The sequence below is a fragment of the Lepeophtheirus salmonis genome, chromosome 4 (assembly GCF_016086655.4).
Source record: "Lepeophtheirus salmonis chromosome 4, UVic_Lsal_1.4, whole genome shotgun sequence".
Classification (NCBI taxonomy): domain Eukaryota; kingdom Metazoa; phylum Arthropoda; class Copepoda; order Siphonostomatoida; family Caligidae; genus Lepeophtheirus; species Lepeophtheirus salmonis.
In genome coordinates, this window is record NC_052134.2 from 27,321,280 (window position 1) to 27,344,408 (window position 23,129).

General features: G+C 28.0%; 1 long non-coding RNA gene across 2 annotated transcripts in view; it reads left to right on the plus strand.

Annotated features, from left to right (window-relative positions):
* The first annotated feature begins 22,185 nt into the window (after window positions 1-22,185).
* LOC121116945 (uncharacterized) overlaps window positions 22,186-23,129 on the plus strand; it is a 59,742-nt gene continuing 58,798 nt past the window's right edge. For both annotated transcript variants that reach the window (XR_011779755.1, XR_005863986.2), the window contains exon 1: window positions 22,186-22,392. This is a non-coding gene — a long non-coding RNA (uncharacterized lncRNA). The remainder of the gene's footprint in view (window positions 22,393-23,129) is intronic.

The following is a 23,129-nucleotide window of genomic DNA, read 5'->3' on the forward strand; positions in this document are numbered from 1 at the left end:
AATTATTGAAGGGAATTGTTCACAGCTTTATAAAAGACAATTTGAATTCAACCAATCGTCATTCAGTACACCGATAAGCATGGCATTACTTTTAATAATCTATAACCTCCTTCCCCCCAAATTAAGGAATTTTTACTTTTCACCAGAAAATTTAATTTAATTTTTTTTTTCAAAAAATTAAATATTTAAAATTTTATTTTTATGAATAGCTGTAGATTTTTTAATAATGATTTAATACTTTAAACTTATTTCCAATTTTTTTATTTTTAGATATTTTTCCAAAAACCAAACCCTTCCTCCCTAAATAATATATACCTCTCCCCGCCCCCCTCAAAAAATAAAAATATATAATCTTACGGACGCCCCTGTGCCTTTTTATCCAGGAACTTTTTTCTCAATTTTATAAAGTTTCTGGTTTGTTATGGAATTAGTCAATTTTAAAATGGACTTAAAAGTTCAACTATTAATCAATTTAAAATAAAAAAAGTGTAAAAATCATCATTATTTCATTTCATTAAATAAATTATATAACACTATGCAACAAAAGCAAGGTCCAGGAGTGCCTTCAGGCTAAAACCTCAATATATTATTGTTTTTTAAACAGTAGAGCACAAATATGTGCATGAATACTTTCATCAGACAAAGGTTTGCCCTTTAAAGCTTTAAAAAAAATCATATTATTAGGGTATAACTACGATTTATTACTATATTTCGACATGAAAGAACGATGTAGATAAAAATCAAGGTAACTAACAAATTGATACAAACATTTTAGCATTTGAAAATGAATTATATATTATTTTATCTTGATTACAATTAATAAATAATATATATGACTATCAAAAAATAAATTTTGGGTTTTTTTTTACAATCCCAAAAAAATGATACTAACTATTTTTTACAAAATTAGTATAATAAATGTTTTTGTCGATTTTATCTTTTTGAAGCTATAATCCCGTAAACTCATCAACCTGATTAGTGAGGTTTCTGGATCCTTCTTCGCCTGTGAGGGTATCCATTCCCTTTTATATATTTTTAGCCAAAGTACCAAATATTGTACCAAAGATAAATATATATACATAAAAGGGGAGGGAACTTTGTTCCCTTTTACACAATATGTCAAATAGAACCAGTACGCAAAGTTCTCACATATTATTTTGTCTTCACTTTACAATAATGCATAAAGCACTTCTTTATTTAAAAAGAGACTTTGAAGTACATCCAGACGGTTAATGGACCAAATATTTTAGTATCCAACTTAATATAAAGTTTATTTCCTTATAAAATGTAGTTAAACAATTACATAACAGGAGAAGTGTGAAAAGTGTCTTATATTGCATGTTCTAATCGATGCTCAAACATTTCATAATGGGTCAAAGTCCTTGTCCCTAGAACAATTTTATTTAAACCTGTTCAAGTCCTCTAATTTCGTTTTAAGTCCATTATTAATTTAAAATTTCCATAGTTTTAAGACTTTTCTGTAGTCCCCCCCTATATACAAATAATACATTAATGAATATTGTATATCCTGTGTAAAAATTAAAAAGGGTGTTAGAAAATTTTTCTTGATGAAATATATTTTTATTACTTACAACTTTAGTGTATAGAGTGATATGAAAGATACTTTGTATATACTTCTCCGATAAAATTGAAACGTTTGTGACAAAATTTGTTAAAAAGTGATCTAAAATTTAATAAAGTATGCGTAGTAACTTAGAAGTCCAAGTCGTAAGCTTATAATATTTTTCAACCTCTTTAATATCCATAGACCAATCAACATTTCGATAGTTAAACCCCTTAAAAATGAATCCATCAGTTAAAAATATAAGTCTGAACTTAGATGTTTGATTGAGATCTTTATTTTTATTTGTATGAGACCATCAGTCTTTTTCATTTGTTAAAAGTTACTTAAATTCAATCAATAAAAATATCTAGCCAATCCAATAAATAACTCTAGAAAGTTACATATAATAGAAGGATGATCATTAATCAAATCAAAAGTCAATTATTTGCCAAAAGGGACTTTGAAATAAAATCTCATTTCAGTCTTTTTGTTATTCTCAAATGAATTGGTCTTATTATTAGTGCTGAGTCCAGTTTAAGACCTTTTTTCCCAGTCCGGTATTAAGTAATTTTTCTGTACCAATATGTATTAATATTTTGGTCAACATAGACCAAAGTTAAAAGTGTAAACCGGAAAAAAATATGAAAACTATTTTTTATAAGACAAAAGGATTTTTTTTTGTGTAGAAGCGATCAAAACTGTTTTTTGTGTGATGACCGAATTTTACAACGAAACCCGTTCAGACCTAACTTCTACCAAATCACTTTAGAATTACAAAATTATAGTGATCCATCACCGGTCTAGTATTTCAAGATCCAAACCAAACAAAACATAACTTCAACTTTTTTTAATCTGAGATCAAGAAGATTGTGCAATCTTATAGCTTTCTAATCCAATGAAAAATATAATATTATTATTATAAATGTGTATAAATGAAACATTTTCTTTAAAACAAACAATGATATAAATCAATCAATTTCTAGGAATTCAGATTTGACAAATATTGTTCAAAAATGTTTATTGGCTTTTATCCTTATTTGTGAATCTCAATCCTCATTTATCCAAAGTGCTTTTCCATTAAATTTGAAACAAAAATCTTTTATTTTCTTTCATTCATACTTTTTCAATTTTACATTTTCCTTACATTATTTTTTGATATATTTCATGAAAAGCCAATATAAGTACGTCATTAACCTTTGTATAGATTTATCGCTAATCAATATTATCCAAAATGTTTACTCGATAACTTTTTGTCAAAAAATATGAATAACACATTAAGTCATTATCAATAAATCATTGTTAAGCATAAAGACTAAGCTTTTTGTATTTTCTGACTTTCTGAGACAAAGTTTTCGCTAAATTGTTAAGAAACATTTGGTTGATTTTATGTCCATGTCTCTATTTTATTTTAACGACCCGTTTGCATTACATTTTAGAATTTTTGCCATGATGTACAAGCTGTTGAAAAAAAAGCTGTTATTCACGTATGAATAAACACTAAAAAAAACTTTTTAGTGCATCTATGCTTAATTGTCTTTCATATCAGAACGAAAAGTTTGACATGTCTGAATTACTTCTTTTTGGAATTTAGGACCACACTACCTGGAAAGGTGATTTGGGGATTCTAAATTGCGTGACTTGCAGCATTGGGTCTAATTTCAATAATGAAAAGGTCTCTTCAATAAGCTATAATCTAAAATTATTTATTCATTTAAAATAATATCTTTTCGCATTTACCGATAGCAAATGTTCTTGTAAATATAACAAATATTGCATTTATATCTATAAGAAAGATTCGTTTCTGGGTTTATTGATTATGCCTCGGCTTTGAATAAAAAAAACCTACATTGGTTCATCAACCCATTCTGTAAGGTTCCCAGCATTCCTTTAATTATCTACAAATTGAGCTTACCCCCAATATCTATATCTTCGTGGGTATGTTGGATATAACGTTAAATATGCAAGTTTAGAGTCATATTGTTTTTTTAAAAGATGTAATATGACTACATAATTAGGCAGTCCCTATACAAGGTTCTTATGATAAATTGAGACTAACTTAAAACGTTTGTATCTCACGTATTTAAAAATCTCGAGTGCTGTAATTAGCGTCAAATAAAAGATTGTAAGAAACTATATGTGTTATTGCGATTGAGTTATTTATCAATCTTCTGTACAAGATAGATGACGCTCGAATACAAAACTATTGATTAATTGTCACATCTAAGAGATCTTTAAAAATATAGTTGTTAAGCTTACAAAGTATGCATGGATGACTGGTTATTGAACATTTTAAGACCACAGCCCAACAGAGCTAAACATAAATGTTTAGATGTGATGGGAAGATCACATCGCTTCTAAACGGGCTTAAAAAATTTGATAGATGCTAAGTGTGAAACTTCAAAGACTGTGCTTACCAAGAACAGGCACTGACGTCAATGTCGTTAGCAAATTAAGCATGAATATTATCATTGACAAAGCAACATCTTCTAACTACAAGCTCTTTTTCTCGAACAATAAAGATACTGCCAACATTTGATATTACAAGTGTATCATAATTATTAGCAGATTATTGTAAAAAAATTACCAAAAACTTTTTTTTCAAAATACTGATTAAAAACTTACTTTAAGGAGAAAAGTTAATTTTTGAAGGAGCAATATTATTCGATAATGTAGTTAGTTTTTCATATGTTTATGCTGAAAAAAATATAATTTGTAATTTAAGTTTTTGATTATTTTGTTTTTAGCAGATTTAATTTATCAAAATTCAAAAATCATTCATAGACGATAAATTTGAATAATAGTACTTTTTGGTACAAAGGAATCAAGACCTAAATATATTATGTTTTATGCCTACAAAAAAATTGAAATAAAAAGTTTTGAAATTACATAAACCTTTTGCCAAATTTACGCGATAAAATTTCTTGAGTTCCAAATAGCCACTTTTATTGTTTGTTAGAGATAGAGCAGACCAGAGAATCTGTTATATACAGATTACGTCGCACGGGATTCACTCTGCATGAGATTATAAAGTGTCTCAAGTACCCAAAAAGTACAGTTAACTGGATTTGTGATTAATATCAGACAATCAAACTATACTACGATAAGAAATTGTTACAATATACTCCATTTTATTTGGTAAAATATACCTAGCCCAACAGCTTTTAATTGGCTTTGTGGACTAGTGATTAACTAGCGTAATCCAAGAGCCAGGGAGTATTATAATATATTCGAATGGGTCATTGATACTCAGGATAGCTGTGGCGATCGGTTTTGATCCACTTGCAAAACCTGTTGGCCTAGGTATATTTTGCAAAATAAAATGGATACTCTTGTAACAATTACTTATCATGTTATAGCTAATTTGTCTGCATTAAATATAAATTTCAATAAACATGTACAAAATCAGGGATTTTGTATCCTTGAAATATAATGGGTTTGATTGCCACTTGGAATATTGTAGCCACATAACCTATTAAGTTAAATTTCTTGAAATTGCGTAAATATTGATTACAGTAATATTGCAGGAAAAAAATTGAACCCTTTATTATAACTTATACTACAATAATAATAATTTAGATATAAAGTGATTTAGACAAGTTTATACATCCTTCATATTCAATATTATTGTGATTAATTGATAGTTATAAACCAAAAATTTCTTAATAAGTATTAAAAAATAAACTCATATACATTTTTTATTAATTGTAATCAAGATAAAGTAATAAATATTTTCAAATGCATAGATGTTTATATCATTTGGTTATTTACTTTGATTTTCATCCATATAGTTCTTTTATGTCGAAATATGGCCCTGAATCGTAGTTATACCCTAACAACTTGCTTTATAAAAAGGCTTTAAAGGCCAAACCTGCAAAAGTTGAAAACTTTAAAGGTCAGTTTTGAGTTCTACGGATTAAATAACAATAATGAATGTGGGTTTCAACCCATGGGCCAAAATGCTGTTGCATAGTGATATATGCTCCCTCCATGTTTTTGCTTAAAAAAAAGAAGAAAATCTGTGTATTCACACACCTTTAATATTTCATGAATACAAAACAACTACGTTGTTATTTCATAGAGCAAAGTATATTTATGATTTACATTATGGATCTTTATATATAGTGCAACCATTAACTCGTTTTCATATATATATAAATTAAGATATTCATAAAGACAGACTTTGCTTATTAATATAGAATATTTTTATAAAAAAAATCCGAATCTCTGATGTCCACACTTTCCTTATTGTTATTTCTAGCTGAATAAAAATCTTATTGGTAGTTATCAGTATTTTATACCCAAATAGGTAATCGAAATTGGCTTTTAATTGGTGTACCTTCTATTTATTATATAGTTTCACAAAAATTCAGAGTAATTAAAAAACAGTATCTCTCTGTCTTTATTCTCATAAATTGACCTTTAATAATCCCATTATACTTTAACATAAAATAAGATGTAATAAATTTTTCCAACAGATGTCATGTTAGTAGAAAGACTTTACATATTATAACCAACCATCTTAAGAAAAAACTCAAATTGATTACATATGTACAACGTGCTTTTTTTGTTAATAACCGTAATAAAGTTTAAATATTAGGATTAGAGATCCAATAATTAACATTTAGGAAAAGGAATAATTAAAAACTCCATATGATATTTTTGTTTACCTAAAATACTTTTTTATATTAAGAACTACCTTTTCTTGTGAAAATGATAACAAGCATAACTTTTCAGAAGAAGTATATTCACATGATGTGCCTTAAACTTATATAGATTAAGAATTGAAAGCATAAAGTTCTTATTAAAATTTATATGTTAGCTCTTTATTATCATTATAGCAGGGATTTTATATTTTTTCTATTTGTGGCCTAAGGGATGTTCTTAATCGAAAATCAGAAAGAGTTTTGTGTTCATGTTATCTAAAAAAATAAATCTATTTTCAATTTTAATACTTAAAAGAGGGTAAAAATTGCTATATTTTATTGATATGATACATTTATAAAACATTAGTGATGTATCACGTATAAAATCAACAATTAGAGCTCGAGTTGTATTAAGTAACCCAAAAAATGCCCGAAAAATCAACTTGTGGGTATAAAAGCCGAGAATTGTTCGGAACTTGTCAACTATTATTTGAGACTAAAGTTCATAAACAAATTATGCACGCACAGTTTTAGCATTTTTTTGCCCCCTCTTCAGCCATGTTTGCATTTGGTAAACATAATGTACGTACATTATGTTTTCAATATTAAAACACCTCCTCCCTTCCCATATCTACGTATTAGAGTCTTTGACCATATTCCCCTATTGATTAAATACACCAATTAAATTGGAATGACATCATTATAAGGATGATAAAGAAAAGTATAGGATTTTTTTAATATTATTATTATATTATATATATTATTCTGTTATATTGAAAACAATTTCAAGAATCCATACCTATTAACAAAAAATAAAATTTTTTGGAAAAAAAATTGAAAAATTAAACATTAAACTTTTTGGATAAAAAATTATCATATTAAAGTTTTTGAAAAAAAAAAATCTAATATTAGATTATTTGCTCTGCTGCATGATTTGCTAGAATGATGAAAAAAATAAATCTAGTAACAAGCAAGAATTCCTTAATTGGAGTGGGGCCAAGCTACTAAAACCCTGCAGCCCACCCCTTGCGGACGGCCCTGATATCCAAATATAAGGGCCCTCATGAGGGGGAAGGGTTGTAGCCCCCAAAATATAATCTTGCGTACACCCTTGCATATATCACGGTGACACCTCACAAACACAAAAATTCCCTATGCATTTTGTTGCCAGCTGTTGATTCCCTCTTCTGACTTGATACGTCATGACTATTTTATAATTTATTTATTTTGGTGAATAAATGAAGCGATAATTGAAGCTGCTAGGGACTGGATTCAGTTGACATAGAAGTATATTGGAAAGATCTAAACCTTTGTTTGCTAAAAAGATTCATGAAAAGCGAAGACGTTTGGGCAAAAAAGAATCAAATAGGCATTCGAAAGATCAACTGGATATGATTTCTCAGAAGGAACATTTTTTGTACCGATGGATGTTTTTAATATAATAAAGACCTTATGTAACTGTTGGTATTTCTAGAGTAAGTTCTGTCATTGGTACTCTCCTTGCCTTAGGTTCTGATGAGCTACTCAACTTTAACCCACACCTTAGAACTGTCCATCAGTACTATAAAAAACATGGCCTAACTTCAACATGCGGGCTGAAAGATTTTCAGAAAATATTGCAAACTGGATTGTTCAAGTAGGGGTCACTTCCATGACTCGTACTGCTATTTTCCGACAACAACGCCCGCCAATCCTCTTCCTGCAGGTCTAAACAAAACAATCGCAATATTATTTATTGAAACAATGGACTTTTAACCGGATAAATTTTATGTTTATAGTTTATAAAGGGGTCTGTTACCCCATCCTTTTAATAATTTTGGAATCTTTGATACTTTTTAAAGTAACTAAAGAATACTTTAACTATAGTCGGAATTGTTGTATAAATGAAAAGATAATAATAATAATATATTAAAAAAAAGTAGTAAGTTATGCAATACTTATCCTCTGTGTCCAAAAAGACGTGAATATAATTTCTTGTTGATCCCTCGTCGTCTACTTATGTATATATTCTTCATCTTAGTATATCTATGATTTTTTTTAGCTATCATATACAAATGTTTAGCTACGCTTTTAATTTAATATTACTAGGCAATATTATAATACAGTATTGAATAAAATACAATGTAGTATTTTAGTATTATGTGATACATACATATGCTTTTGCAATACATTTTACAAGTTGTGAAAAATTAATATGACACTCATCCTCGGGGAGGACTTAAAAGTTACATAGTAGTTGGTGTGATTGAATTTTTTGCCTAACTACAAACTGATTTTGGGCCTTTTTTCTGTTTCTTTTTGAAGAAAAAGTTGAATGATAAAACAAAGTTAACATGGTGATATATAGTGGGCAAATTTTTATCGTTTCTACATTAAATCTTAATTAACTCTAAATATTTTCATTAATTTTTAGGGGACTCTTTTAAAAAAAAAACTTTTAAGTTTCAATATACAATAAAATATGATATGTACCATTGTAATCAAAAAATGAAAAATTTACTTTACTTAAAAAGAAACAATCTTTTTGTTTTTGTCATTTTTTTGTATTTACAAAGCATTTTCTCATATTGAAAAAAAAAAAAAAAAAAAAAAAAATAGTAATTTCGTATTTTTCACTTTTTTTCTATGCTATATAAGAAGTATTACAATCGTTCGATTTAAATAATGTATTTCCCGTTCAGTTCGATAACTTTTCAACGAAAATCCAACTTCATATCTCCCTTCTCGTAGAAGGCCTTGCCCCTATTGGGAAAAATCTGGGACTTACGTCTCTATTGAGGCAAAATTTTATCCTCCAGCGGGTTGGCCATAGATAGGATCAGGTGAACGTCACCTGGTCCCAGGTCCGTATTGCAAGGTGAATGCATAATAATTCTACATTTGAACTCTCAGAGCTTCTGGCGCGACATCTAAGATGTGAAATTTCTTATGAAACACGATTACTCTCCTATTCACTAATGCTGACTGCTTCTGTACAATCGCCAGTTTCATACAGTCAAGTTGTTCATATTCGAGGGCAGAATTGAGCGTTTGCATAGCGGAGCATCTCATAGTTGACATAGTCCTGCCAATTCTACAAAAGACACATCAACACCTGGCGTCAATTCTGACTTTTTTGGCTTTTTATCACGATCTCTTGTGCTTGACATTGACGAAAGTGATTCATTTTTATCTCCAGTTACAATCCGCTTCAGAAACGACATGTTTTTTTTTCCCTTTCAGATAGTAAAAAATTAAAATATGCCGAATTTCTCAATTCAAGACCTCCATATTCGTGTTTGTATTGTACATTCTTACTTTCATAATGCTTTATAGTATGATCCGATGAGACCAATAATGAACAAGATATACTTGGTTCAAAAAAGAAAAAGAAAAAAAAAGCGTGAAATACTAAATTAATTTTTGCCCAATCTAATGTTATACAGAACATACTTTTATAAATATAAATGGATCAATTAGATAGCAAGTACATAAATAAACATTAAATTCTATAATTATTGCTCTGGGGTAGAATTAAAAAAAATATTCTACAAATCAATTTAAAAAACAAACAAAAATATAAACAAACCAAATAAAAGTTAAATCAATCCCGAGTGATATTTTTAGATTTGTAATAATTTCTTAGAAACTTTTTTCATATTTATTTCACTACGGGAAGTGGATGCAAGATACTAAATTTTTTCTCTTGCCAAATCCCATGAATTCATTCTGATTTAAAAATTGTTATCGCTAGAGGGACATAGCTAGTAGAAACTGCCAATAAATTTCAACTCATCTTCCCGAATAGGAAATAAGGGTTTACAATAAAGAAATGCAAAGTCCAGTGCCCTTACTACAGCGGAAGTTCCATGATTCTTCTTTTAAATTGCAAAAAGAACCAGACCTTTGACTAATTTTTCTTCTCCGTTTCTTTATCCCTTTAGGTCTATGGATAAAAAATATTAAATGATATTGCTGAGCCTAATAAATTTAACTTTCGGAGATTTGTAAGTAAAAGGTATACTTCTTATAACTATTTATCTTTATCAGAAAATACACTATTATTCTTTTCCAACTCACAGGGAGGCCTAAAGCTTACTATGCAGCTCCAACAGTCAATTTATAGTTTAGAGGGACCATTTTAACGTCCCACGGTCATGTCAGTATATAAAAATTTGAAGAATTATTATGCAGAAATCATACCATCGTTTAGCAATCTTTCTGAGTCTAAATTATAAATTGTTAAAATGTTTAGTCCGATTCTATGTTGTTCTAAAATTCAGGGGTCCTTTAAATTTCTATAACACGATTTTTTATTTATATTTTGTTGAATTCAATCAATCCTTGTGTCATTTCTAAAAGAACTCTTGGTTAGTGTTAATTGTGAATTTGTTGGAAAGATTCATCCCTATCTTAAACCAAAAGTATATTCACGGTTTGTTAGAGTTCTTATCATTTTTAGAGCTGGATTTCTTCAAATATACAGAAATATTTGAATGAAATCTTCGGGATAATATGAGATACTTTGGGTTTTCCAACACATATATGGGATTTATTTCTTTACGTGGCGCAGTTGCTTTATTTCTATATAAAATTAAGTGTATTACCAAAGTGTAACAAAGGTGAACATTTTTAAGATTGAATATACAACGCCATGAACCATAACTTCCTGTGAGTACTGGACCTTCATTATGCGAGGGACGTTATAAGGACTTTTTGCCAAACATCTATTGTTCTTCAAGTCATACTTCTGGGGTTCACATAATTTTTTCACTTCTAAGGAGAACCAGACAAGATCTTTCATAGGAGGCCTCTGTTTTAGATTAATCTAAGCCTTGCTTTACTGTTATACTGTAGTTCTTCATTGATGCCACGATGAACAGTCGAAAGGGACGCTACGTCGATGCTGCCAGCGATTACATTCAATGATTGGCCAGATTTTTTTCCCTTCAAATAGGAGGACTGTGGACGATTTTGCCAATTCTGGGTCACAAGGTTTCCAAGAAGTAATTATCAGTGGGCACTCAGAATCCCCATCGTTACTTTTTCGGAATTTTAGCCAAAAACGCTCTTTATATTTACCATTTAAATTACACAAAATAACAAAAGTAATCGTAGTATATGGATTTCCTAAATAAAAAATGAAGTAGAGATTTTTAAGTTCTGAATAATAAAGTGCCAATATTTGAAGTTAGACTTTTAGAAAAATAGGTACTAGAATTACAAAAAATTAATGTTATATAGGGTCAAATAAAAAAACAGATTAGTAAACTTAAATGGAAGTAATCTAAATCGGATTACTTTCATATAAGTTTACTAATCTTTTTTTTTTGTTCCCAATTAAAAGAAGATGGGGTATGCTGTAGTAAGGAAGCATAATGAGAAACTGAGTGGATACAGTGAGATTCGTACCAGACTGTGTGTCTGTGTTAAAACCAGTTATAACGGGGACGGGATGAGGCCAGATAAATTTCACAACATTTTAAAAACTCCAATTTAACTCTATATATCTTAGGTGTCATGCATAAGAACAGTAACTTGTAATTACGTTGTACTTATATGTCATCTTTTCAAAAATGGAAGAAAAAATTATAATAATTTAGACAATTAAAAATAATATTCAGGGGTTTAACAACAAAAAGATCTCAGAAAATGATTAGAATTTATAACTTTATGAATAGTAATGTTGTTCAGTATAACAGTACCATACTGGTAACAAAGCAATGAAACATTTAAAACGTTACTATAACAACAGGTATTGGAACCAGTACTCCAATCAGTCATATAAAATGGTCCCAGCGGTTATTATACCCTCAAATTTTTAAACCCCACTCTAAACAAATTTGTCTTCTATAAAAATAAGTACAAATATCAAATCAAATCTCCTATCAAAAAAGTCACAAACTTCGGAGATAGCCACCACTCAAACAAAAACTCCGTAGATATCAATGTAAGTGCATGTGAATTGCCTCTAAGCATTTTTGTTTTTACATTTTTTAGTGGAAAAAGTATCGAACATTACCGAAGTATTGATATCCATTTTTTATCAGAAACGTTAGAATAATATTGGTATCGTGACAGTACCAATGTATAGATTGTATATATAGAATGTTACAAATTTTCAATTTTTCTTTGCCTTCGGATTGAAATGGCGTCTTTATGATTTGTCTTATTTATCTTTTAGCCAGCTTCTGCAGTCCATATTGAGCTTTTTAGAAAAATATTATTTGACATACTCTAGATGATTAAATCTCGATTTTAGCTATGAAAATAAATAGACAAAAGCAAATAATATAAAAATACTTTAATTATTTTTGTACATTTTTCTGAAAAAAAAGCCTAGTACATAGAAAAATGGACCCATTTGTTCAAAATAAAATTTAATTTTCATTTTAATAAATACACAATTTTTTTAAAATTTCATTATAATTAAAAAGAATACCTTTAAAACGAATATTTTAAAAGTTATTTACCGTTTGTTTCTTGTAAAAAAAAATATTTTTATTAAACTATGAAGGTTATAGAAAAGAAATAAAATATTTATCTTTGTAGGTCATAAAAGCAGAAATCTAATTTTTGTATATATTTCTTTTTTTCATATTTATCGAAGTAATAGCAGTCCATAGCACACCACCTCATTCTACTGCAAAAATTTGTTGATTAGTGTTTTATATTGAGAAAATTATTCATTAGTTTTAAAGGTAGAATAAATAATAAGAAAAAAGTAATTATCGAAACAGTAAATATAAAAGTTATAGACTATATTTCTTTTTTGATGTTATTACGGAGAGATAAAAAAATACGGTAGGAATGAATTTAATCGAACAAAAATCTTCACAAAGTTAAATAAAGTTTTTTATCATAATGTAGATGAATCATATCTAGAATCAAGGCCTTATTATCATATGCACATATCGGGTATCCCATGTCATTCCGGAATGTGATCCGGAATGATCTAGAAAGTAATAAGTAAGGCAGCACTAAACCCAAACTCTATAAATACTTGAATCTATTATAAGGTAATCACCATATTACCGCCAAAGTATTATAATATACAGTGCATCGCACAACTACAGGAAACCCCTCGCTATATTCACTAAAGACCTATTTAAACATCTAAATCAATGTTAAGCTCCTAATACACCTCATATTGTTATTAGTCTCTAACGTAATTTATATCCAAAGATAGAGTACTTCTTATACATTTGTTACTTGATATCCTTTTAAAAATATGAGTAACTTTGAAGTAGCCTATTCTACGACTGAATTGAAAATGACAAATTGTTTACTTAAACTGTTCTTTTTATAATTTACTAGTATGAAATATCGCAAGGTTACAATATTTGATTAAGAGATTTTTAATATTTGTTCAAACAATCACTACGAAAGTAATAAATAATACTTAATATAATAAAAACTTCTTTTGAATTATGTTGCGTAATTTATTGGATAAATAAATCTACTAGATCATCTATAAATTACACAAATCAACAAATTTTAATACCTTTTCGAATATATATTAGGTTTCATTTGTAACAATATGAAAAAGTAAATAGAGTAATTACTAGTCTGTTAATCAGTTTTTTTTCTTGTCAACTTTAGTTTTGAGTATTTTGACCTTTTTTATATGTTTGAAACAATTTTGGAGGGATAAAATCCCCTAGAAATTTACATTCTAGAAAACTTATTCCCTGAAATATTTTATATTAATTCAAAATATAGAATTTTATTTTCATTTTTGAGAAAAAGTAAAAGAGATAAAAGTAAAAAAAAAATTATATACATTTTTTTGCAAAGGTGAAGGAGAATCAATATTTCCGGGCTTTTTCATTATTTCTAAAACAAAAAAGAAAAAGCAGATTACTTTTAAATTAAAAAAAAAACAAAAAAAAACAGAACAGAAACCAATGTTTCTAAAAAATCAAATTCAGTTGCAATATAAATTTATGTCCAATTTTTATTATGGCGGAAATTGCTAAAGGTTTAGTATGAATCTTTTTGCGATAGTGAATGGTATTCTTTTAGAAACGAAAACATGTAAACACAATTATATATAAATATCCCTATTCACAAATGCTTTTTATTTGCAACGGTGTCTCTGTTTACGGGATTAATTTTACTCCAAAAAGATGTCTGTGAAGCAAACTACTTACTTTCCAAATCAGTAGTGATCGCATATATAAATGGAAAATCAGTTATTCCGTTCACATCCAAATCCTTTTTTTTAGCTTATAGATATACAATTTGTTTTCCTTAATTAAAGAAACAAATTATAAAATAAATATTCGCTTTTCATCCTCTGCTTAATGCCAAATTTACACTTGCTGAAATTTTTGTTCATTTAAGAAGAAATTATCCAAATACATTTAACTTAGTTTATTAATAAGGAATTTTAATTTATCAAAATACAACATTAATTTGTCCTTAAAATAATTCATCGTACGCCAAGATACCTACTGTCATATCAGGGGTCCCAACAACCGTTTTCAGTGGTTCTCACGCTTTGTAAGCCTTCATTGTATCACATAATGTAGATTTTTATTCCCTTTCTTATCACCACACCCCCAGACTATCACACTGAGATTATATTATGTATTATAACTATCAATGTCAATCTTGTACAAACATAATACTCAGACGTAATATTATATACCTACAATTACTCCACTACATATGTACTGTTACGAATATATTCAGTTGACTTACCAAATTTTACTCGTACCAAAATATATTTGCAAGGCAAGCACAAGATTCTTAGTTTTTCCTGCCAATTTTTACCTCCATACAAAATACTTACAATCATTGTTTCATTAGCAAATCATTTATATAAAAGAACAAACGGAAGCTAAGGGTCCAATATATAGTTCGAATGATTTTATCGTCAATATTACTGAAAATAAATCAATATTGATGCTAATCTACTTTTAAGAAGCAAATAATCTTTTTTATGCGAGGAAAACGTTTTTTACACTCCGAGCTGCAAAAAATATTAACAAATAAAAAATGTTCAATAATTTAAATTGGCACAAAAAAACATGTTGGGAATAGTTTTAAGATAATAAGCCCTTGAAAATGGACATCAAGAAAATTTTTCTGGAGGAAAATGACAAGTGTAGAAAATTATTTAATTAGTTGTTTAATATCAATTTTACATTTGATAATTAATTAATATTTAATTATATATTAATTTATTTCAATAGAGTCCAGCCTTCAATTTCCTGCTTTTGTATTGAATAAGTAATAACTTTCAATCCGACTTTTTAATCGGTTTTTAATATATTATATTTCCTTAAATATATGTAGTATAAAATATTACACTTTTGTATAGAACATTTTTCTTATATATGTTTAACTTTATTGTATTTGATCGATTGATAAACTTCTGATTATACTACTCACATCTATCATTTTCTTATATAAGCCTCAAATTATGCACATATTAACTTATTTTTAATTTATTAGCTATTGATCTAAAAACTGACAATTTAAAAAAAGAAAATACTTAATCAGTCTATGTTTAGATTTGTAATAAATTTGTTTTTGTAAATTCAATTATAACGGTTAAAATATTTGGTTATAATCAAATTCTATTCAAAACTACGTTGAAGAGTAATTCCTTTGAGTAGATATCTAACAAAGACATACAAAATTAGATAATTTTATATATTTTTAATTCCCAACATTAGTGTTGGATTATTTTGAAACTAATTACAAAATGTTTATATATTGACGTATAAGCGGTAGTGCCTGGTATTATCCCAAGTAGTTAGGCGTTGGCTAAATGAAAAATATTGCTGCATGATATAGTTGATAAATCCCTAATAAATCTTTAGTGTTTCCTTCCATTTTTCATGAGTACACTCACAGGTAGCTACATGATATTCATATCAATTCATATATGTGCTCTCTTTAAAAATGAAATAATAATACTAATAGCTTGAGAAAAAAAAAAGATTTGATGACTGTTGAGCCATGGAGCTCTTCAGTCTCAATAGCGCTCACTAACCCAAACAGAACTCCCTGTCTATACTCTCAATTCGACATGCAACGCTCCTGTGATATTTCATTATTAAGACTACAATGATATTTCTTAGCTCAAATTTATGTATTTGAATATGATATAACATCATTCAAGGATAAGCAATATTTTACTCGATAAAGGAGTCTTAAGTTGAATCAATATTAGCAAAACGATAGGTTTTTCTTTCAATTCAGTCAAATTGTATCAACTGACTGAATACTCAAATTGTATCTTATGGTCACATAATGAAATAATAATGATATAATTACCTTAAAGGAACATCCTTTTACATTGAAAGAAGCAATACTTTATGTTATTATATTAAGTGTGGTAAGAAAAGTGGAATCAGTTTACTCTAGATTGCGTTAGAAGGATAAGATTTTGTGGGGAAAAAAAAATATTTGACAATTTTCTGATTGATTGACTCAGTAGTGTAATCATCGAAAATATGAATACAATAATGGAAATTGTAGAACCCCACCGTCATGTAGCCATTGTTTTGATTGCTAAGGAGACAAATACTTAGTAGTAAAACCTTGATTCATTAATTAGACTATCCAATCCAAAATTGTAATATATGTTTGTCTATTTTCTACTATTGCAATTTTTCTCGAGTGTGGTTTCCCAATAACAATTTTCTGTACACGCTTGAAAACGTGTCATTCACAGAGCTATTTTCCCAATTTCCTCCCAGTTGCATCTCCCTATTATAAATAAGTACTTAAGATATGCTGTCACTAAACCTATCATATTGAATTGGAAGTATCAGATGTTGTCAGTTAAATATTTATTAGCTCCTTTTATGCATATCCATTTATGGTTTATTCAAAATTAAATATTTATAGGCGTATAGGTAGGTATATTATAATTAGTTTAGGTATAGTTTGTATTGAAATAATTATACTTTTAATGTTGGTTGTTTTTGTTTTTGTCATGGAGAAATTTTGTGTGTATTTTTTTTCATTTTTACTGTATCATATAAAAAGTTTATTTTGTACAACGAGACAATTCGATCATGCTTTAAAAAAATGAGATATTTTTTCTTTGCACTTTTTCCCAGAATAAAAAGTTGAATACCAATTGGGGATGAGGCTGTATTGTAATCTAAAAGTACACATTCATTTTACTAATTAAAAAAAACTTGGATTTATTATATGTGGTGGGTTAATAAGAGAAAAAAATCTTGCACCAAAATCAAAAAAATTCAAAATTCTGAATTAATTTTTATACAAATTACATATATTACAACTCAATATTTCATGAACATATTTCAGTGTATTGTATGCTTGGTATTGAAATTTATGGAATAGGTTGAGATACCCAATGACACCCTATGCTAACCTTACCTCTGGTGCCTACCCTTAATAAAAAGTAAAATTATCAGACAAAATTCAAATAACTTTTATCTTATGGCAACACAGACATTAACATCTATAATACAAATAAAAATCGACAAAAAAGTGTGAATTTAGTTATTGTTGGTGTCTAGAAACGAAGATATTATATTTATAACATATGTTTCTTAATATACTAATACTTGAAATAAGCAAATAATTCTATAATATTAAATAAATGTGACTAAAAGATTGTAACATTGAATAAGTGAAAATACAATCCAGGACAAAACGATTTAAAATACGTTAGATCGAGATTAAACTTATTGTGTTATTCGTGTCATAATATTTCATCAGAGGTTTTTAAATTAATTTAGAAAGAGTATTTCGATTTATTTCCTTATTGATATAGAAAAAAAAAAATATAGTAGGATATTTCACATTTATCTGTTTCAAAATAAACTCGACTTAACGTGTAAATGAGATGTATGAAAACTAGAGGGAATGAATACAAACATATCCTTTTCTTTTTTGTGGGGTTTAATTCAGCACCTCAATGAACATCACGCTGGGCGATTTCCTAGATTGCCATATTAGGAACTCTCCGTGCTTCGATGATATAGTTTTGCTTTGATATGTTCTTTCAAGAAGAACCCATTAATTTCTTACTCTTTAGAAGTGATAATGAATTTTTTCAACTCTAAGTGGAATTTGTGGTACCTAAAATAAATTAATTAGAATATTTTATTAACATATATAGAAAATATTTATTTAAAGAATACAAATGTATTCCAGACTTAATTTTAAGAAAACTCATTCTAGCTTGCTCTTGTGCTGATGGACGACATATGTATATACATCTTCATTTTATATCTGAACCTTTAATTGAAAAGACAATTATCCGAAATAGATTGAGAGTTAATGTTGAAATGTTTTTTTGTCTTTTTAATAGGTATATTCATTGCTCAACAAGATTTAATTCGAATTTTATAAATTATCGTTCAGAATATTTATAACTCTTCGTTTGTTCTCTTTAAATCCAAACATGAATACTTCGCTGGAGGTATTTAGTCAGTTCAATAATAAACAGATGTTTATTTTTACAATATGCATCAAACTATATTTTTCCTACGTTTTATCAAAATGATGCTAAAAGCATAAATTAACATATTTAATACTTTTTTTGCATGATAATTTATACAAGTAAAACATGAATCTGAAATAGTAATTGGACAAAATAATATTTAATTTTGTATACTGTAGAGTATAGGTTGTTATTAAATTGAGAAAGAACAAGTCATGTTTTTTAAAGAATCAGACATCTCCAATTCCTTTTCCAGAGATAATTTTCATCACTAGGGCATATAAATGAATTGATACATCCTTTGAAAAGCCGATAGCTATTTATAGAATTGGTTAATATCTCTGAAACTAATGAAGTATTAAAATTTCCAAATATGAATTGGATATATGGCTTATATGATAAATCAAAATTTTACATAAAAGTTGTAGAAAAAGACGTAATACACACAAGATATCTATTGGAATTAGGTTTAAAAGGCAAAACTAAAAGATTGACAGCTGATAAAAAGTACTTGGGAAGTATGGAAGCTATGGGTGAGTCATTGTGCATTAGCAAAAAATTCTTTTTTTCAGTCAGAGTTACAAACACACGCACCAATAAATTATATATGCAATAAATGATTCCCATTGCAAAAAAAAACATGTGTTAACTAAGCAAATCAACATTTCCAAATAATAAATGCTCTATTTACAAACATATTGATCATATTTAATTATTGAACATAGAAGTGAAACCGTTTGTTGAATTTTAATATTACAGATAAATCAGTGATATTTGTTTGCATAATATTTTAAGCAAAAATGGGTGTCCTATTATTATTGTTAAAGATGTAAGAAAGTACTTGGCAGTATCTATAGGTATACGAAATTAATGATCTTGAGGGACTATATTTTACTTATTCAATACTATAAATCACATATGCATGGTGCAGTAACATGAATTCCTTTTTTATAATGCGTGGTAATTAGTCTATAGAAGTAGTAGCGCCATGGTCTTGGTTTAATTCTTGAGGCAAGATTCCAAAGTTGGCTTTTAAATAGAGTCATTTGCTATTATACGTTAGAGTTGTGAGGAACGTCTGTTTGCATCAAAAAAGAATATTACCAAAAAATAATTCTACGGAATATTTTAGTAAATAAAACTTATTTCAATTTAGCTTCGTAGTCTTTGTTAGTGCCATTCATGAATATAAACTAATTCTTCAATTTATTATATATATATAAAAAAACAATATTTTTCAATTCATTTTTATCATTAGAAGTTTGAAAAATTCTTGAAACGTATATAGCTCAATAACAATTATTCTAGAGACATAACAATAATGCTATCAAATTGTTTGTTATACAAAATTATAAATTGATGCTATTTGTACAAATCAGATAATTACAACGTGATTTATTGGGTGAAAATTACCAGTTTTAAGACCATTGCAGAATCCATGAACATTAATTATTTAATCATCCATGATTAAAAGATACAATACATTTTCCATTTAATTTTGCATCTTTCGGTTTACTATAATTTCCCTTTAAAACCTCTCAAAGAGAAACACAAAAATAAATCATCGGGTATTAATATACCAAAGTTCGGTTTAATCAGTGTATTGTATTCTATTTGATATAATATTCAAAACTATGTAAACAAAACTTTAAAAGTGCACTTTTATTATGAAATAAAAACAAAAACCTTTTTTTAATTAGGGAACTTTTTTTTTGGGAAAAAGGAAATGATGTTCCTGCACCCTGTTGTTTTGACAATTATCATTTTATTTTGTATGTACTATATTTTAAGATTTTTCTTTAAGCTAATACGTAATAGAAGCTCTACAACATTAACAAATTCTATGTATATTTTCTCACTTGTCAATTTCTACATAATTCATTAAGTCTTCTGAACATTGATCTGTTAATTATAATTTACTCTTATTGAGCTGTTAAAAAGAGAAATGTCTTACGTTTTAAAAAAATGACAGCATTGGCTTACTATCGATTAATTAAGGATATGCTTGTACTTTTTCTGTTTTTAGAAAAAAATTTCAAATACTTTATAAATATTTTTTGTGAGCAAATCAAATCTGTAAGAAATTATCACGGTATTTCCCCACCTTTCCTAAAAAAATTAACAAAAAAAAATTCTGACATTAACACCTTGTTAGTAGAGGTTTGTACATAGACTTGAGCTTATTAGAAGATTTGCAACTTGACTTAGATTAGATAGACGACTCGCTTTGAACTCGAAAGTTATTTTATGTAACTCTAAAAGAGCATATGAATCCTTTAATATATGTAATGGTGGACTTGAAATAAAATCCAAATAAAACTATGAGCTCAAACAGAACTTGATAAACATATTCAAGAACTCGATGAAAATATTCATGGATTTGGGTTACTGAGAAAAGAATTGAGATTCAACTTTCCAAGTTGGTAAGTTACTTCATTTTCCCAAATTGTTATACTTCATTGAGTAATTGGGATATATTCAATTGCTTAACAAGATTTCAACAAGGCTATTTTTAGGGTACTAATACAGAGAAAAGTTGTAGAAAATCAACACCTGACAGAAAATAATGCGTTTAAAAGTGTATGTATGTAGGACAGCGCCATGAATAAGGTAAATCTATGTTATTCTTGATAGTATGTTTAAGAGTTGCATCAATTTTTGTTTTTTCCTCAATTATTTAGAGCTGGTTTTACTTAGGAAACTAAAATTTAATCCAAAATATAAAAAAATATCTGCTACTCTTTAAATCTATTTGTAAGTTATACCTACTAGTTAGCAGTTTAAAAAGATTACATTTAAATTCAACATATTAAATGTTGCAACTGAACCCGTAGTGAGGGACAGTTGCAGTAGTTAAAAATCGAACTTATCATAAATTAAATTAAATTAGAGTTAATAATATTGTTTGAAAAAAAAAAACTACATATTCAGGGAGCGGGGATCAAATTGTTGCCAAAATATTTTTCTACAAAAAACCACACAAAATATACATTTTTTAACTTTTTTTAATGAAAATTAAAACCATGACGAGCATATAGGTATAGAGTAGCAATTCATTCGATATAATCACCGTTGGCATCAATAACGGCCTCAATACGGCCTCTGAACTGGCCGCAGGCTCTTCTGACCATCTCATTTTTGAAAATATAATGGTTACTAAAAATAAAGGGCAAAATATTGTTTTCAGTAAAAGCTATATATAACCTATTATGTAAGAATATTAAAATATTTTAAGCGAACCTAAAAATATAACAAAAAAACATAAAATTTAAATGATATGTTTTTCAATATTTTAGATAATAATAAGAACGTAAAAATTGCTTGAATACTTCCGATTTTGAAATAAAAATACAAAATTATTTTTTGTCCATTTGTGGAAATCTTCTTTGATGATGTTATTTTATTCTCCAATAAAGAAAATTTATAAATGATTGTGACAATTTTAGTTCAAAGTTCAAATATATCACATGATAACAAAGGAAAAGTTTTCTATGATAGCATCCAATATTATCTTTTATATTTCAGACATAAACAGTGATTATTTGTGTTTCTGTATTTGTCGTGTGCAGTCATTTACGCTTCATAGCTGTGTTAAATATTTTAATTTTTGTGGATTTAAGTGATTTTTACATTAATTGTTCGGTGTGTCAGTGTATCTCTAAAGACTAATTTTGTCTTTTTCGGGATCGTGAGAACATCGTTCTGTTATTCAGTTGTCTAAATAGACAGTTTTTATATATTCATTCTAATCATTCGTCATCGAAAAGGTAAGAGAAGAAGTTCAATAGATCTTATTTTTATTAAATATCAACACGTATGTCTAAGCGCCTGCCTGATATACCTCCTGAACAATCCCAAGGAAGAGAAGAAGTTCCTTCAAATTTTTATCAAAATACTACAAACACGATTAATCATAAATATAATTTTTCTTTTTATCCAAAAAAGATCAGTAATTTATTTTTTACACATTTAGATCCACCACCATACAATATACTTTTAGAAAAAAAGAGAAAAACTTCACTGTTCCATAAGGAGTTTGAAGAACTTTTATGAATTAGTTCTCTATTTTTACGAACAATTACAAAAGATACTGTAAACCTATTTCTTACCTGAATACAAAGAAAAAAACATATTGGAAACTAATCCGTCATAAGACAAAAAATTTGGTCCGAAAATATCGATCGACTACTATGATCAAGAACATTATTAAAATTGGCCTAACAATCACTGAGCCACAAGAAATTTTAAAACTCTTCCATACGCACTTCCAAAGGCTTATTGGTGGTGATAGTGCTAATTTTCCTTCGATCTAAGTCAGGAACCATTACCAATTTTAATGAATATCTTATTTCCAAATACATAACAAAGCATTTTAATGGTAATAATGCTTTTGGACCCGATAGTAATGCTGGAAGGATTTTTACCCAATGTGTAAATGAGCTAGTTCCCTACTTAGTCCAACTGAAAGTCCATGGAAATCTATGGGAAACTTCCAATATCCGTT